The sequence below is a fragment of the Halichoeres trimaculatus genome, unplaced genomic scaffold (assembly GCF_033239565.1).
Source record: "Halichoeres trimaculatus isolate MK-OKI-2021-1 unplaced genomic scaffold, fHalTri1.1 fHalTri1_scaffold_1, whole genome shotgun sequence".
Taxonomy (NCBI): domain Eukaryota; kingdom Metazoa; phylum Chordata; class Actinopteri; order Labriformes; family Labridae; genus Halichoeres; species Halichoeres trimaculatus.
In genome coordinates, this window is record NW_027437179.1 from 34,327,717 (window position 1) to 34,346,833 (window position 19,117).

Sequence of the window (19,117 nt, forward strand, 5' to 3'; positions counted from 1 at the left end):
CTCCCTCGGCTCTTGTGAGCGAGTGGCCCAGTTCCCCTTGCATGGGTGAGTCCTGATCACAGGCGTGAGGGGTGAAAGGGTGAGGAGGGGGTTACAGTAATGTTAGCCGACATCCTGAGAAGCTGTGATTGCTTAGAGGGTTTTGTGGGCGGGCTGGGGCGGACGGATAGGGTGGCGGCAGAGGGATAACGTCCGTGTCTCACAAAGGCCTTTAACAGCCTTTTAAAAGCTTTGAGAGGGCCGGCCTGACGCCAGCCACTCACAGAGGAGAAATCGCTGACAGAGCTAAAAAGGAGAGAGGGCAGTGATGGAGTAGAGGAACAAGAAAACTGGTGCTAGGAGCTGTTCCTGGAACACCTTTGGAGTTTGGTGTGTATCCTGAGATGATCCTGTCACGTAGAAACCCTGATCGCCCTCAGTGTAGTCACAGTGTAATTACAAGAATTTGCACTAAATAATTCACCAGCTGCAACCACTGAAACAACATCCAGCACTTGTGGAAAACACCTCCCTGAGCTTTTCCACTGCAGACCATTACACCATTTTGGCCTGTGTCAGGTCAGCCTGGCCACTGAGATTAAAAGAAAAGCAACCTACGTGTGACCTGACGGCCTTGTTTGACCTGTGCAGGTTTGACCTAATGTACTCTTACGGATCTCTGCGACCCTTCTCAGGACAATCATCTGTTAGGTGAATAAGCCGAGGGTGAAAAACTACATTATTCAAAAGAACACCAAAGTCTCTAAAGCTTTAGTACTCTCATTTCTTTTAACTCCCTCAGACTTCCAGTAGCGTACCATATTTCATCTCAGCACTGAAGAATGAGTTTCCTGACAGGGAACATAAGAAATGCAAGAGACTCAATGGGCACGGCTGGAGGGGGGCAGCCTACCCACAGAAGATCACAGCAGTGGCAATGAATGCATCAGAAAACACTGCTGTAGGCGAGCATAAGTCAACAGAGCCTAATGTGAGCCTTTGGTATGCATGATGTTAAATAGATTGTGAAAATGCTCTTTTCATGACTAAGATGGAGCTTTTCATTAATCCTCAAGCTGAACCTGCCTCCACAAAACAACGAGCATCCCTCGCGGGAAAGACAAAACACCCACGGTGGGCTACAGAGACCTCAGAAGAGCCGTCATACCGCTCACGGACTCACTCTCTGTGCATCCGCCCCCTTAGCTGTGCGTGTGTTTCTGATTTGCATGTTAGTAGATGTATATGTGATATGTCATGTGTGGCATGCTGTAATAAGTGTCTGAGAATGGATCATTTTCACTTTGTGTGTGTGTATATGTGTGTGTGTGTGTGTGTGTGAAAGAGAGACAGATAGAGTGCCTATCGACACCATCCTTGTGTGCTTTCGCGCTCAGCGTGCAGAGTGTAGGTGGATGTGGATTTCATATTGTGCCTTTTATGTGTGCATGCGCAGCAGTTGGTCAGAGGAGATACAGGTTTTTGATTTTATTTCAGGAGGTCTCTGTTATTGGTACCCACATGCAGTGGATTAGTGCAATAGCGGGTAGATTTAATACACATTAACAGGTGGGAGAGCTGATAAGTCTGCTCATGCTCCCGTCTTATTTGCAATGATATTAAAATACTACAGGAGTAACTGGCACGACTCAATTCAGCACAAATCCCTCTCTGCACGGTCCTCGCTTCTCTCTGCAGTAACTTCTCCTCTTGAATCAAATGTCGGTGTAACAAGAGTGTGAGTTCACATACATATCAGAGATTTTCTGTGTGTATTTTTCTTTTGTGTGTGTGTGTGTGTGTGTATCAAATCTAGTCGTGATCATTGACAGATACTAAACTGTACATCTTGGAGACGATGCAATACACAAAATATATACAGCAGATAAATATTATTCAAACTACAGCACATTTTACTATCAGGGTTCAAATTAAGACCTAGCATGGTACAGAGAAGGAAATAACCTTGAGAAAGCTGAAAACCTGATAATTATCTAAAGCTAACATGGCTAAGCTTGAGCTAGAAGCTTTTAAATGTAAGTAATGGAATGTAAGCACAGACAGCCTAATGTTTTAGGTAACAAGAAGTTTGCCCTTGCTCAGTTGGATTAAGAGCCAACCTGTGGCCTCCTTCGTCCTGTTTCCTACTCTATCTACTGTCCTTTGATATCCAATCGAAGGCATAAAAAGCCCAAAACTAACTTAAAAATAAGGAATAACCAACAAGTGATGGTGGAATCCTGATTTTGGTATGAAAGTTCTTTTTGTTTGCTTGCTTGTTTGAAAACTTTCATTTGAATCAATAAATAAAAGTACACTTTGGGAAAATTCACCGCTAATGTTTTGCTAGCTTTAGCTATAAAGGGGCTATAAGAACAATGTAAAAAAAGTAAGGGTTTTTCATGGATAAAGACTCTGTTTCCCATGAGCACTTGTACACATTGTTGTAATGACGTGACCCTAACCATGGCATGAATTTGTTTTGAACGACATATATGGGTAACTTTGTTCAAGACAACTTCTCACAGGCTGCACAGCAACAAGGTAAAGTGTTTATTAGTAATTACGTGCTGCTATTGTTTGAAACACTCTACCATTTTATTGATAGAGTCTCAAGTTTGAACAGATGCACATTAGCATTAACAGCTTAGCTAGTGTTGTAGCTCGAGCTCTGTCACTCTCTTGTTTAGGTTTCTTCTGCTCTGGCTTCCTTTTTCTTTTAGATAGTCCAGATCCAGTGTCCACCATCACTACAAAATGAATACAAGATATTGTTTACAGTAGAGAAAAACACACATCTCACACCTGTGGATCATTACTTTGTATGGCTCACTTGTTGTTCATGGACACCAAACTTTTTGTGGCTTCAGTGATATTTTTACTACTTTTTCTCCTGTGTTTTTCTGGAGATCCTACATGTAACCATGGTTGCATTGTTTACATGTGAACCCAGCTGTTAGCAGCCTGTAGCATGTCAATTCTAACTGGTGTAAGGCCTGATGTTTTCCCACAAGGTGAGGAGAAGGAGGTGGGGACAATGTGCTGGTTCTCAGGTGTGAGCTAAGAAGTGACAACATCAACCTGTCCTTCCATCCATTGTTATTGGGAACGTAAGATCTATCTCCAATAAGATGGAGGAGCAAGCTGTGCTAACCTAGCAACAGAGGGAATACCAGAGGGCAGAGTAGCATCATGGTATTCACAGACATGGCTAACGGAACTAACACCAGACACCAACACCACATTGGAAGAGCTTCACCTGCTGTGGGGGGACAGGATCTAGTGGACAGAGATGGAGTGTGGCTGGGGAGGCTTGGTCCTGGACCCTGTGGAGGTGGAGGCTGGCTGAACTGGAGAGTGATGGACAAATTGTCGTCGTCTGTTTTCTTATGGACCTTTTTGCACTTTCTGTACACTTTCTTCTTGATTGCTGTTGTGACAATTTAGTTGTACTTGTTACAATGACAATAACGTTCTATTCTATTCTGCTTTACATCACTGCTAAACTCTGTCAGTTGGTTTGGTGTTGTCATGGGGACTACTGCCGTAAATCAATCTTGTCCGAACTGATGGGAAGCTGGGAAATAGCATTTAGAACAAACATGTTTTGGGACTGATAATCTTATTCTAAGATATGGATTACAATCAGGCATATGTGTGAAAGGGAGACTTTTTCAGAATCACTTAGAAAGTCCTCACAGTCCTTTTAACACTCAGTGTGTTAGTCACTGTTGTCCTCTGGTGCTGTAAAATAGCATTCATAAAGAGCAGCTGTAAGATGTATTATTTGTGTGTAAGTGAAAAGAAGTCATCCCAAGATTATTACAAAAGAGGCCAAGTATTTGACATCAGCTCGCTGAGTCTATAACGTTCTTGAAGAGGGTTCAATTGGTTTTACTTTAGTTAAGAAACGTGAGGTGCGCTGTAAAAAGAAATGTGCAACTGAAGGTCAAACATTCCTTTAGTTATAGTTGCTGAAGTGGAAATGTGCAACCATGCCTGGTCTTCCCTATTTTTTCCAGGAGTGGCAAATTTTTGATGGACACTGGAGCTGAATGAAAGGCTTAGATTTTGATTAACTGACAAGTTGAAGTGGAAGAAAACATTTAGCAAAAAGAAACTTGTTAGATAGTCACAGTGTCAGTGGATAAATTACGCCTTACTGGTTAGCAGAGTAGCTCAAACTGGCAGAGCTAGCACCACTGGTCAGAGGTTAACATCCACATCACTGTGGTAATACACCACATCCTAAAAACAACCCTCTGAGCCAATCTGTGCTACAACATGTCATTTGTCATCTGTGCCTGTTTACATCTGGGTCATTATGGCAGCAGCTCTTAACAGGAGCTACAGCCCCAGCTAGTGGCAGGTGGCAGCACTACAGCTTAAACATAACATATGACAAGTTTTTCAGGCCTCTTTGAGTAGTTAGGCCAAACAACTTTGAAATGTTAGTGAATGGATGAGCTCACACAGCCAATACCAACCACTGTTTGAAGTCTAAACCACAGTGATAGAGGTGCAACTGGTGTAGATTATCACCTAAATTGAATAATGTCAGTTTGCTTTTGTGTGTCTGCGGGTAAATTAAGAAACAGCATTTTCAAGTTTCACTTAATGTGCTCATGCCAGTGGTAGCTTTAAATGTAGCAGCGTAAGTTCAAAAATAAAACAGTTCTCACTGTCAAACTGTCACCCTGTCATGCTTTTTTAAAAAGGACACCAGGGACAGTTTAATCAGCCGTAGCAAAGTTAAATGAATCACCGCAGGACATCAGAGGATTCAGACTTCACTTTGGTGATCGTAGACACTAATTCTCGTGCACATCAGCTGTATAGCAGCTATAAAGCTTTTTTCATGTCCCGTCGATCCTCCACAACCCGTACTGCTCTAATCTCATCATAGCCAGCCTGGCAATCTATTTCTGAGCTGAGCCTTTTTTTGAATCAAACACCTTTCTCCTAGCCGGCAGAGTGTGACTGTGAGAACCGAAGCTGTCTGCAGGTAGCGGCCCAGGCATCCATTTGTAATGCTGATGTCTAAGCCAATAATTGCAGCTACATTATCAACACCTGTGTTGATAAGTGAGGGCTTCATAGAAATCTCGTCAGACACAGAGGGAATCATTGTGGAAAGCAACCTAGAACCTGCGTCGACTGTCATTAAAGGTAAAGATTTTTACAAGCACTCTCACTCTTGGGAGTGGCTTATCAAGCGTCAGGACGGCTAAAAGTAGTCCATCTGAAAGGCTTCATTATAAGTTGCTGTAACCACCTGACCTGAAATCCACTCAACACGGGTGTCATTCGAACTGTTTTAAATGGATGGCTTCAAGGAGAGTTTTTAAAAGGAAGAATATGTAATTCAGACTTGTTCTCATTATACAGGACCGCAGTTTGGAGGATATTTCATTGCACTAAAGGCATCCTGCAATCTGTGTGTGCACTCGGCCCCCTCAGCACCAATCTATGGGGGCTGGAATGAATCCCTGTGTGCCTATGACTGCATTAGCTGGAGTACAGGTAGTATAAGAGGAGTGTTTTCCATATGGGTATAGCTAACAAACTGCTTTTCAGGTGGAGCAGCTTGAAGTGCATTTGGGTTACAAATTATACAAACAACATAAAGTCTCTTTAAAAAGGTGTTGGGCCATCAAAGCCAGAAAAGCTTTATGCTCCTTGGCATTGACTCAAGTCTGTGAAACTCCATTAGCGGGATAAACACATTTCTTCTAAAGATATTCCTGCATGTGTTTCTTTTTTTTTCAGCAATAATGCTGTAAAATGCAGTTGAATATATCAGCCCAAAATCGACTCCTGCAACAGTTGTGGGAGAGGAGCTAACATAATTTAAGAGAACTAAACACGTTCTATTCAGAAAATAACTTTTATTCGAAAGCTGTGGTGTTTAGTGTGCTATATAATCCGTATATATTGCCTCTTAGGGGCATGAACACACGTCAGATTCAACCTTTCACATGCACTTTTTATGAAGTGCCACACAAGACTGTTGAAGCATTTAACCAAAAAACCCAAAACATGCACTTCAGGCGATGCCTTCAGGAGCAATTCTGGCTTAGTATCTCACTCAGACATACTTTGGCATTTAGACAAGAGCAGCTCAGGATTGAGCTGCATATTTTTAAGTCGGAGAGTGACCCACAGTGTCTCAGAGCCATGGTAGCTCAGAGAAAGACTGTAGTGTTTGTTAATTATTAAAAAAGTGCTGAGGAACTGTAAACACAAGGAATTTCCGTGAACACACTTTGCCTTCAGAAAACAAGGTGCCTTTTGCCAAGACTACATGTAATCACACTGGTAAACAAATGGGATTAAATCTTGAAACTCTGTCGGCCTAAGCACATGGTTTACAATTTTTTAGCATTTATGTAATCATTTAGAGCAGGGGTGTTAAACATATGGCTCACAGACCAAACGTGCCCACTAAGGGGTCTAATACGGCCTGTGGCATGTATTCAGAGGGGTATGGGAAACCTGTATGCCTGGTACAGAAATGTTCAATTTTCAAGAAATATGATATTTGTCACCACTATGAGACACAGCATAGTGTATAACACAAATGCTTGCAAGGACAACTGAGAAGAGAGGAGATACATAAATTGCTGGTACATCTGTAGAAGCAGCAGTCTGTTTTCATCCAGAGCCTTGAGGTCAGTGAAAGCCAGCTACCTAATTGCTAATGAAATAGCATTAGCATCAGAGCCCTACCATGAGAGGGAGTTCTTTAAAATGTGTGCCAGCAGATACATTGGCAGGAATATTTTAAGAATAAGAAGAAGAAAAAGATTACATGAACATTACCACTAAAACTCCTTCTCCGCTGCTTGAAATAGTGATGCTTCTTCTTCTACTGAGTCCTCCAATAGCACACTTCTTCTTTTCACAAAACTTCTGAGAGTTTTTCTGCTCCTGACTCACAGGTGCCACCTAATGGTGTAAATGATACAATGTCCAGCAGTCCAGGAGAACAAATTAACTAAATTATAGCAACTTTAACTAAGTACATCTATGGGTCATCTTAAATTTGTACTAAAAATAATAAACATAAGCATTGATGGACCTCTCAAGCATGCATGCTGGAAGCTGTTGTCAAATGTCAGGATTTTTTGTTATATACTTGTATTTCTTTGCTCTAAAATACGCAGTAAATCTTAGATTTTTGTGTCATTTGTATGTAATTGTGCAGTTATTTTACTATTCTGGCCAACTTGAGATCTAATTATGCTCTTTGTGGCCCTCAGACACCCCTGATTTAGAGCCAAGCCTCTTGGAGCCATGTTTCTCTTTAAGTTGTTATGAGGTGTTTTAGCTGATTATGAAACAAACCGTACAAAGCGTTGCACTGGCATCTGAGTTTAGCAGAGCTAGCCCCTGCATCTCTGTTTTCCAGCTAACCCAAACAGCTCTGTGCTACAAGATGTTGTCTGTCATCTGTGCTTGTTTAGATCTAGGTGGTAAAGCATCATGGCAGCTGCCGTTTTCCAGCAGCCCCAGACAGTGGAAGATGGCTGTGATCAGCATTTTTACAATAATAAATATATAAGTAGTTGGTTATGCAGACTCTTAATTCTGATGTTGAATGACTAAGGTGACGTCTTAAGCATCTTGGCATGTAAAGCCTACTAAACAGCCATTTTTTCTCACCTAAGATGATTTGTGGCATTGCTCAGAAGCAGCCGTCTTTCACATTTTCAAGCAGCATGAAATACAAGTTCTTTCCAGGAGCTTTAATCTTGTAAAGCAGCAGTTTTGGTCCCTCATTTGTTTGCTTGCAAATCCATTTGTTATCTCCATCTATAATCCCTGTATTGGGATTTGAGGTAAGTCCTGGTGCATGTTCAGTATCTAGTGACTGCAGAGATAAGGGTCCTTTGCCTTTGTGGTGCTTCTTTAATGCTCTCCTCTCAGTTTGATTCAGATATTAGATCACTTAATGTCTTTAATTTGTCCTTTAAGCAGCTTAAAATGATACTTTTATGTCAACAGTAGATCAAAATGATGGTATCACCACACTCTGCAGCCCTTGCAGAGCTATTTAGCATCTCTGAGCCCAAGCACCAAATGTCACAGTTACGACTATGTTAGTGTTTTGTTATCCTATTAATGTGTGCTCTCTCTCCATCAGTCTGAATAACACCATCTGATATAAGACATGTGTGTGAGCTATTGGCTCTCTCCTGATTTCTTCTCACCGTAAACAAAGCCAAGGATCTTCTTGGTGAAATATGTGATGAAAGTCATCTTTCTCTTCCTAACTTGCACACTTGTTCCTATCTGTTCTCTTTTATGATCCATGCTGTGCCGATCCCCTTTATGGATCTAGAAACTGAAGTCTCTGTTCTTTGATTTCTTTTATTCCATCAGGCCACATATGACTTACAGCCCAAGTGTTTTTTTTTTTTAATCTTTTTTTTAATTTATTTTTATTTATTTTTTTTTTTTAATTCTGTTTTCCCCATTTTAAAAGAAGAAACCCGAGGACTCTATCAAAAAGAAAATTTAACTACCTGTTATTTTCAGCAGCCATTTTATTCAGTTTATTTGTTTTTTTGTTTTGATTAATATTATTACTATTATCATTAAAATGTTATTATTTATTATTGTTTTTATAATAATGATAATAATAATAATAATAATAATAATAATAATAATAATAATTATTATTATTATTATTATTATTATTATTATTATTATTATTATTATTATTATTATTATTAAGAACATGCAAACTCCACACAGAAAGGCCCCCGGCTGAGGTGGTGATATGAACTGGTGACCTTGCTGTGAGGCTGCAGCGCTAACGTTGCGCCACTGTGCAGCCCTATTATTATTATTATTATTATTATTATTATTATTATTATTATTATTATTATTATTATTATTATTATTATTATCAAATAGAAGACTATCTAACAAGATGTATGGCATGGTAGCTCCCCCAAAGTAAAACCAAAATATTGAGAACTCCTCCATCATCCGGCTGCAAAATTCATCTTAAACCACACTTTCATCATGTAACCGTTGGACACAGGTAAAATTATGACTCGGAAATTCATACTGGAAATTTTTTTTGCCCAATTTGTTTTCTGTTACCATTTCTTTTCTCTTAGCATGCAGATTTATTTACAAATACTCCAGTTTTCAATGAGTTTTGAATAGCTAAAGAGGCAAAGTGAAGGAGTTGAAGTGGGCCCTCGACCTCCTTGGTAGCAGCTGTAACGGGCCTGTCAGTAGAGTTAGCTGCCCCCCTAACTGTGGCTAATTGTAAAAAAATGCAGCTTGATGTCTTCAAAATTGAACTCCCCTCTGTTTGTGTACAAATAGAGAAATCGTCTAATCAGACCAAACTGTTTTTGACTGATGATAATGGATCAGGTCTCCTGGGTTTACACTCGAGGAACTGAAGTCATTAACACTTCTGCACAGGCTGTATTTTTTAACACTGAAGGTTGCTGCTTGTCTAAAGCTTGTCGTGCTGCCCCTGTGGACAGAAAATCCTCACAGCTCTGGCCCAAACTGCAGGATAAATCAATTTAAGTTGAAGTTTATGATGTAACTAATCATCTGGTTGTTATTTTGTTATTAATAGCACTTAGTGGTTTAATTTCCCTTCTTGGGTGTAAGAGGAGCAACAGAGCACAAAGTTGTAAAATTTTACAGCCTGGAGTTTAATAGAAGTCTTTCACCAAGTTGCTGATTTTTGCAAAGCAGTAAAAATTGTATAACTAATGTACACATCCTGATTTGTACAAAACTACAGTTTTGCTCTGAAAGAAAAGAGATGAAAATCCAGAAAATGCAGGCCTTCACAGAGAGATTAGATTAAAAGGATGCACTCTTAATGAGATAAAAGCTATCTGTTGATGTTTCAGAAATATAAGAGCTGAGACAACATGCATACTAAATAAGTTCCAAAGAAGCTCTTGGGGGAGATGTGTGAAGGGAGTGTGAGCACACACGGGATATATAGACTGTATAGAGTGTACAGAGTGCAGTGCAGCGTGATCACAGTGGACTGCTGCCTCGGTCCGGTTACACCCACACTGAGAGGTGGAGAGAATATCCAAACAGGAGTGTTCCTGTGTTGTTAAATTTTTACTCAGACTGCACTTGAGCTCAGCTAAAAGAACAACTAAAAGGAAGAAGTATCTGTCTATCCATCTGCTGTATTGTAAAGATGAAATGTACTGCTATATCTTTGCAGTAACAGCCTTATCTTTTAGTAAAAGGTGAAATACAGCAGAAAATAAGTACCTAAGTCAACAACACACATGAATAAGAGGAAATGGAATCACAGGTGATCATTTTTAAACAAGAGGATACTGTTACAGGTAACACCGGTGCTGTCAGAGCTCTCAGTGAGGCTCTCTTCTCTCTGAAGTCGTTCTCACTGTCACTCTTTTGAGGAGGAAAAAAGGGGATATAGAGTCTGCAGGTCCTTTTTTATGGCAGCCATAATTTCAGGTAGAAGGAAAAGTGAATTCAGGTGCTGCCCGTTAATATATTTTGTCTTGGAAATACCCATGTCTATATGCTAATGTTCTTTATGGATGCATACGGAGTTTGAGGCCAGCTGAGGGCAGGAGTCAAGATTTAATATCTAGATTTTATAGATTATACTACTTGCATGTACAGTATATACTGTATATTTGGGATAAGATATAATGAGAAAAGCTGTTAGCTGTTATGCTACAAAGCTGTGGAACAAACTCCCAGAAGGTCTGAGAAAAGCTGCAAATGTAAAAAAAAATAATAATAATAACGTGATTTAAAAACTCATTCATTCAGCCTTGCTTTTATGTAGAATTTTATTATTTTAATGAATATTATAATTATTTATTTCTGAGTATAAATCCTTATTATCACAGTTTTAGTTAAATATTTTATCGTCTGATATTTTATTCGGTTTTTACTAGTTGCTTATATATTTTAATATAATTGTTGTCTTTTTACATTTAATTATCTTAGGTTTACTTCTAATCTTTTCACATACTTTTATTTGCTTTAAATATATTTTTAGAGTCTTATTTAGATGTCTCCTAGTTTTATTCTTTATTCTTTACTCTTGAATGTTTCTTATTTTTATCTTAGCTTTTTCTTGTTTCTGTTGTTATAAATTTTATCATTTTAATTGAGCTGTGGTGTGCATTAGTCTCCAAATCCTCTTGATGTCATACCAACCAGTCATTACAATTACAGTGGCATACAACTTAGAAGATGGACCTCTGCTGAGTTTTTTTTGCTAAGTGGTTAAATGAAAGTTATTGTCATCATTTATGTATGTGTGTGCATATATTTGCACATATGTGTGTATTTATGTATATATGTATGTATACATGTGTATATAAGCATATATGCGTGTATGTGTATTTATGTATATGTGTATATACATACATCATTTATCAATCTTTTGTCTTTATGTAAAGCACTTTGAGCTGAAATTGAATTTGTATGAACTGTGCTATATAAATAAATTTTGATTGATTGATTGATTGATTGATTGATTGATTGATTGATTGATTGATTGAAAAGGTGACATACAACTTGGATGAGATAGTATGAGGTGCCATTAGACGTGATTGATGAGATAATATTGATAAGAGAAGAGATGGTAATGGGATTTATTTAAATTATATTGAGAATAAATGGAATAAGATTCTATATGGAATGTGTTGGTATTGAGATGAAATTATATTGCATTGAGATGAGACAAAATGTCAAGTTGTAATGATATGAAAGGCACATTGAGGTCAGATAAACCATGAGATGAGATGAGAATGAGATCATGGTGAGTTTGAATTATATAAAATTATATTATATTATGATATGATCTGTGAAACTGAGATGAAACAAGATTTTATCAAGTCCTAAGATTTGATAAAACTAGATTTCACTGAGAAAAAATAAATAAATTAGATTATATTTGACATAATGAGATTTCACTGAGAATAAATAAATAAATGAGATGATATTTGATATAATGAGATGATTTTAAAGTGAAATGAAGTGAGCTTATTTTGAGACATGTTGAAAATCTGGGGGATAATACCTAGATGACACTATATTAGCATGAGAAACAATGATAATGAAATGATACGACACTGAGGGCAGATTTGATAAAATTGTTTTGAAATGACATGAGATGTGATGTATTGTGTTTGTGTTTTTGTGATTGTATTGTGATGAAATTATATTGTATTAAAATGAGTCAAGATCATATGATGTTACAACGAGATAAGATAATGTTGATGTCAGATAAAATGAGCTAAAATAAAATTTTAATGAGTTAAAACAGTGCAAAATGAGGCTATAATTAAATGAGGTAAGATCAGTGGAATTTAGATAAGTATCAGAATGAAATAATATTAAACTGAGATTTGATAAGATTATGTTGTAATTATATGAGATTATAACAAAATGATATTATATTAGATGAACAGTAGTGAGATTATGCTGAGAATAAAAATTGTTCCTGTAATTTTTTATAGCAATTCCTAAAATTTGCTATTTTGTATTCTTTAGCTCAAGACTTAAAAAGTAGCATGTGTGGTGAAAAACAATTGCAGTGTTTTTTAGTTTCAAAATTTAATTTATTTCCCACTGTTTGTACTTTAAAAACATACCTTTAATATTCAGTCTGATATTCAAATCAGAGATACAGTTCAAACAACAAAACAGCCAAAAAAGTTCACAATACACTAGCATTACCCATTTTTTGTTGCTGTGAAAGTGCTTTGAGCTGTATTTTTAGATTCTTCAAAAAGGTGTTTATTCATTATTCATGTAAAAGAAAGCAAAACATGTTGACTTTTATCAATATGACAGACACGCTGCAATCTCAGGATAAATACTTTGTATTTGAGGGGAAAGAGGATAAGAAAGTCAGTGTTTGGCGACTGACAGTGATCAGACTCTAATCCTGTGTGAAGCTCAAAGTCAGTTCAAGAAAACTCATTTGAAGGTATCGTATGACTCACGTCTTGAACTGCGGCAGAGATTGATGGCCTGGGGTATACAGGGAACATTATCTGGACTTGAGTAAAGGTGAATGTAACTTGATGACAGATTCTCAGGGCAGGAGGCTGGATGCTCTCGAACCCTGGTGTAAGATAATGTGTATAATCCACTGCAGGGATGTTAAGTGCACTCATTTCACACTCCATTTCACACAGTGCTGCCCCAGGAAGAGTCTGTGTGTGATGAGTCAGGAAACACACAACATCGCTCTTCTGGATCTTTCTGTTGTTGTTCTTGCCCATTGTTAATAATTTGAAATCGTTTTTTCACGCTATTTCAGAATTAATGACATGTCGGAGAGTATAATAAGGGGCGGTCTCCATGTTATGTGTGGAATTCATACTAGTCAATGGAAGTCAATGTTTGGGTGCAAATTACCTCAAAAGATGTATTGCAGACATTAAAATGCTATTTGAAGGTGCAATTTCTACCTGTTGCTCGATCCTCAAAATGCTCCCTGATGCACAGATTGAAATAACCAAACTTTAAGGTTTAATGGCGTCTGTTTGTGCAAGATAACCAGCTACAAGGACGAAACTTAAATTCACATCCATCAAAAAAATAAGGCATAATTTCAATGGTCATCAATGCACTTTTTAAACAGAAGATAAACAGTTTTCTTAAGCTCCTGGGTGAAATATCTTTAACCATTTCAAGGACGCAAGGGTGGACACTGATGCAGCATGACAGCATGATATAATGCATTTTTTTCCAGGTCATGCTTTCATTCAGGTATTCATTTATTTGTCCCTTCCTTTTAAGATGGAATTTATTTTCAGTTAAAAGTCATCTGCATGCTGTGTCCATGCTATGTGAGGACACCAATGTCTGGGAGCAATTACTATTGAAGCGAGGCACAGGCGGGGGGTTTTAAAAAATATCATTTTTGGCTTCACTTCAGTGGCACACAATGTGCTAATGTTCTAATATCATTTCCGGCCTCTATTAGTCATGATCCATTAGAATTGTCCAAAATTTCCTTTTATTCATTATGATAATGAAAAATCATGAGACCAGTTTTGATGTGCATGAAATTTATCTCAGTCAGAGAAATCCAATGTTGGGAGCTCATTAAAGAAAAAAATGCTGAGTACAGGCATGACAATGCTGCTTAGAATATAATATTTTTACCTTCTGTTTAACCCTTAAAGCTTCTGTGAGTTACTTTTACATTGTGTTGATTCTGGCGCCCCCCTGTGGACAAATCTAAATCTCTTAGGCCCCATTTACACAACAACGTTTCATCTGAAAACACTAAAACGCAGTGAAAACTCAGTGAAAAAGATCTGCGTTTACACGGAAACGCTGTAATGAACACCCCAGGCCTATAGATGGTGCTATAACTGTCTTGTCCAGAAGCCGCTTTTGTGGGATCTCCATCTAAGTAGAGTTGAGCCGGTCATCTAGTGTATTGGGGAATACAAAGTCAAAAAGTGGACAGATGCAGATTTTGTTGAAAGACAGTCAGCAGATGCAGCAGATTGTGCAGCACAAGCACAACACCGTAGTCCGTGATGATCGTACCAACGGTACTGTTGTCCTGTTGTATGCACGCGCGCAAGACAGACTGTGACATCATCGTTTCCACTGAAAACGCCGGCTTACTGTTTACACGGCAACGGTGTCGGGAGCATTTCAGAAAAATCCCACTCTGGAGGCCGTTTTCAAAAGTTTGTGTTTTAGGTCGGCTGAAATGCCGTTTCCATGTAGACGCAAGGCTGAAACGCAACAAAACTTTTGCGTTTCACCCTAAAACCGTTGACATGTAAAAGGCCCCTTATATCTTTGCCAATCTTTTCCTACATGTATAAAATTTGACAAAAATTGCTGAACTGCTTTTTCGACAGTCAATTATCATGAATAACCATGATGCTTTAAATTGCCCTCTCTGACACCTACCTGCTCATTGCAACAACGGATATTTTGATTCATGATTTAGAAGACATCCCACTTTTTGCTATTTTATTGTTGTTTTGTTTTGCTTTAGTAGATCTAGAAGAGGTGCCCCTGTTAATTCCAGCCTGTTTCACAACCAGTGAAAAACTTCTCACTGGAGCTTTAATACACAGTAATCTGCACAAACTGAAACCACATAATTGTGGTTGAGAACATCACCTACTTTTATCTGATAGCCAGTTCAAAGACAAAGGTTACATTTGCATCCATTAGCCACAGAGTGGGCCATTATGATACACAATGCAAAGGTGTATAAACTCCCACTGATGAAAACACACCGATTTGAATATCTCAGAGTAGATATTTACATTTTTATATACTATCATGATATTAAGTTCAAAACAACCTGAAGGTTAACTGATGAATGGAGCTCACAGGAGATAGTGGATATGCTAATGCAGGTATTTTTACTTTAACATATCTAAACTTCAGTTTTTACTTATTTATTGTCTCACAGCTAAGGGAATTTTATATATTTATAAAAGCCAACAGAGGTCAGTGCTCAGAGCTAATTAGTCAAATGCATTAGTTTGTTGAATTTAATGCATTTCAAAAGTTAATCTGAATAGGTGCCATTCTTGCTTCTTCCTCCACCCAAAGGTGCAACCTTAGGCACAAATTTGAATAATGACAATTAATAACAAACACAAGGACAAGCTACATTTGCAACTACCTGCCAAGTAATCAAAGCTCTTTTATTAAGCTAACATGGTTTAAACATCTTATTAACATAAACATGTGTAATAATATGAATACACATTATATTAGTCTGCAAATGCAACATGAGGATACCTTTTTCCTCCGTCATGTATTTTTTTATGGTATTTTTAACTTCCTTTTAGATTAAAGGGCCTGCTTTTCATTTCTAAGAAAAACCCTGAGCACGCTGTGTTTGAAGTGTAGCCATGTTTCTCATTCCCTCTGTCTTTACTATGGGATTGTTTGGAAAACCTCCCCAGTGAGCAGATGGCGTCTGCCGAGAGGAGAGTGGAGCTGGAACCTGGGCTCTATACGCTGCAGAAAACACTTCCCATCTCCAGCATGAGCCTTTGTAAGGAAAAAAAAAAAGGGAACACAGGGAGGTCTGTGGGGAATTTAACCACCAGTCTGTTTTGGGAAACAGTGCACACGTTTGTTTATCGCTCTCTTGCTCTTGGATCGGTGCAGCAGCTACAGTAAAAGATGTGGATACTGAAGGAGTCCCTCTGCAGATGAGGGAAGGAGATCAAACCACCTCCCCTCCTTCCTCTTGGAGTGATTTCAATCACTTTGATCATTGTGGTTACCATCAAATGAATGATGTGTTCTAGATTTGACCTCTTGCCAACTATGTGAGATGTAAAGAAACCTCTGTATCCTCTCTGCAGGCTAATCCATAGTGTGCTACCAGAGTGTCCATGTGTATTATTAAGCAGAGAATGAGGCGATGCTACAGTATCTCTCCATAGCTGCTTACACTCTGGCCCATGACATATTAACGAGAACTTAGCAGCAGGCAAAGCAGAGGTCTTACGCTGAGTCTGCACTTGCTAAACTAACTCGGGAGGACAAGATAAGCCCGGCATGGCTCGGAAAAGTAAATCTATGGCTGTTTGAATAAGCCCTGCCTGCACCTCTCCCTGGAAGCTACAATCTACACACACACACAGTATTCCCTCCAATCTCTCTCAGGGGGAGATTTCTTAAGCTTGCTTTGTAGCTAGATCCAGGTAGGCTATCAGTCACTGTTGTGAAGAACATGCCAACAAGAATAACCCGTCGTAAGACATAAAATCCATCTGGTGGGAGCTCGGAGGCTGGAAGAGATTGAATTAAAATCTGCCTTTTTGCTGAGTCAGACTCTTTAGATAATTACTCGCTGATATGAGGAACATTTCCCCTCTTGGCTGTAAGTTCAGAGGGAATGCAGACAATGGCATATTTGGCTGCAATCACAGCAGCCCCCCCACCATGAGTTGAGGTTATGAGAGTGAGATAGCACAAAGCTAATCTCCGGCCCCACAAAAAGGCCAGAGGGAGCAGCCCCAAATGGAGGCAGTATTAATACCCGGGTTTCTTTGTGTGGTGGAGATCTTGGTTTGTGTTACAGTGCTCGACCATAACCTCTGGGGTTGTTTTATTAGCCAATGAGCATCAACGTGCAAGGAAATCCAGCTTAATATACATCTTCAGCGACAAAATGAAAGACTCAAAGTACCCTCCCTGCTGTTTAAGTTTGCTGGGGGGAACACACACACACACACACACACACACACACACACACACACACACACACACACACACACACACACACATACACACACAGAGAAGCAGCAGCAGCAGGCTCACATCAAAACTGTCTCCAATCTCTCTGCCACAGCCAGAAGGCTCCACATCTGCACAGCACACTGACTGACAATCGATGGTTTACACACCGTGCGTCCCCCTCCCATCCCCTCCCCTCCTCTCCTCTCCCCACCTTCCTCCACCCACCCCAACAAACACTCACACACTCACAAAAACACTACCACCACCCAGCCAGCCAGCCAGCCAGCCAGGGTGCTCCCCTACGTGACTCAACTTGTTTCAGGGCTGAGAGGGAGACACCGACAGAGAGGTGGAGATGAGATAAATGTGGGGGAGCTTTTTGCACCCTGCTGCTGCCATTCAGACTCTCACTCGATTGTTTTGTGTTGAAGACAGGATTTGTCCGTTTTGGTCAACGCTGGGGTTTCCACAACTACTCCTCTAATTACACATAAAGCCTGTAGCACAAGCAGTTTGGGTGTTGAGTCATTCTTTTATCGTTTTCTGTGAGACTTCAGGCGGCTCTGCAGCGCAGCGAGGCACAGAGCTCCACACAAAAACGCTGCGCCTTAACGCGTAAAAACAATCAATGCACCTTCTGTCCTGGGCGTTGCACTCAAAGCTTAGATCTGCTTTTGATAAACTGTCATAACATTATGAATCATTAATTCAATGAAATATTAATCAGCTTTTCAGCGAGAAAAACGCAGAACAAGTGTTTTGCGAGAAACAGAGATTGGTATCATGGATATTTGTTATCAGTATCTTCTAAGATTCGTTAAATACTTATATAAGATTTTCTTTCTTAACACTGATCGCCTTTGATGACCCATTTCTGCAGCTTGGGTGGTTGCACTTACCCCAATCTCCAGCCCACGAAGAATCCTTTTATAAGAAGTGACCCATATCCAAAGCGAATCCGTATCTTGTTTGGTCTCTCAATGCGTGAAGGGAGGCTTTCCCTGAGCAATTCTGGCTTTTATCAGACCCACCATCTAAACATTTCTTCTGAGTAGTATCCAAAAGGAATTTCCACACGCATTCCGAGGCTGCGTCGATCCATCCAAAAGCATTGCGAGCGCTGTCCACGAAAAAGTGGTGCTGAAAGTCTCAAGTCCCAACTTTCGACTGTGTGCGAATTGGAAATAAATGGCGCGTCCTGTATCGAGCCACTCACTTACACAGCTTCCGCAAGGAGAAGATCAGATTTTTACGGGATAACTGAGCGAAGAAGCTCATATCCCACACCCGAGGCGAGAGCACTTTCCCGCTGATAGACGGAGGACTGTACGCGCCCGCGCTCTGGATGTGATTGATGTTAAACGCATCGCAGCACAGCGCCTTTATCAGGGAAGAAATGCACCATCAATGAATGAGGAGAAAAGGTGTGAATGTCAGATTACAGCATGTAATAACACAAGAGCTTTAGATGTGGCTCCATTGTCAAGGTATGACTTGAGGCTTTTGCTTCAATTTGTCAAATATAAACGTCGATTTGGCCTCACGCTGTCTTACCTCACAGCCCAGGTGTCATGCGTTCATTTTGTATTTCATAAGGCAAACAAGCACAGGAAATCACCCAACCTGTCTGCACAGTTTGTTCCAACAAAACTTCAAATCCTTACTTCTTACAGCAGTTGATTAAAACAAAGATCCTATAATTACATTTTTACAGTTTTTTATCCTTGTTTTAATTAAAATCAGTATCTTCTGTAATATCATAACGTGCTATCAGCTCAGTTTTCACGTTTGCAACAGAGGATGCGCTGAGATTGTTTCAGAGATGACGCTTCTGGGTCGACTCTAACGGTACAGGTGTTATTGCGCAGCCTATGCAGCAGGAAGCTGTGCGTGGTCA

At 39.4% G+C, this 19,117-nt stretch overlaps 1 protein-coding gene across 1 annotated transcript in view; it reads right to left on the reverse strand.

Moving 5' to 3' along the window:
- LOC141787868 (metabotropic glutamate receptor 4-like) overlaps window positions 1–18,909 on the reverse strand; it is a 298,257-nt gene extending 279,348 nt beyond the window's left edge. The window contains exon 1 of the mRNA XM_074666566.1: window positions 18,120–18,909. The gene's annotated coding sequence lies outside the window, so the exon portion shown is untranslated. The remainder of the gene's footprint in view (window positions 1–18,119) is intronic.
- Between the last annotated feature and the right edge of the window lie 208 nt (window positions 18,910–19,117).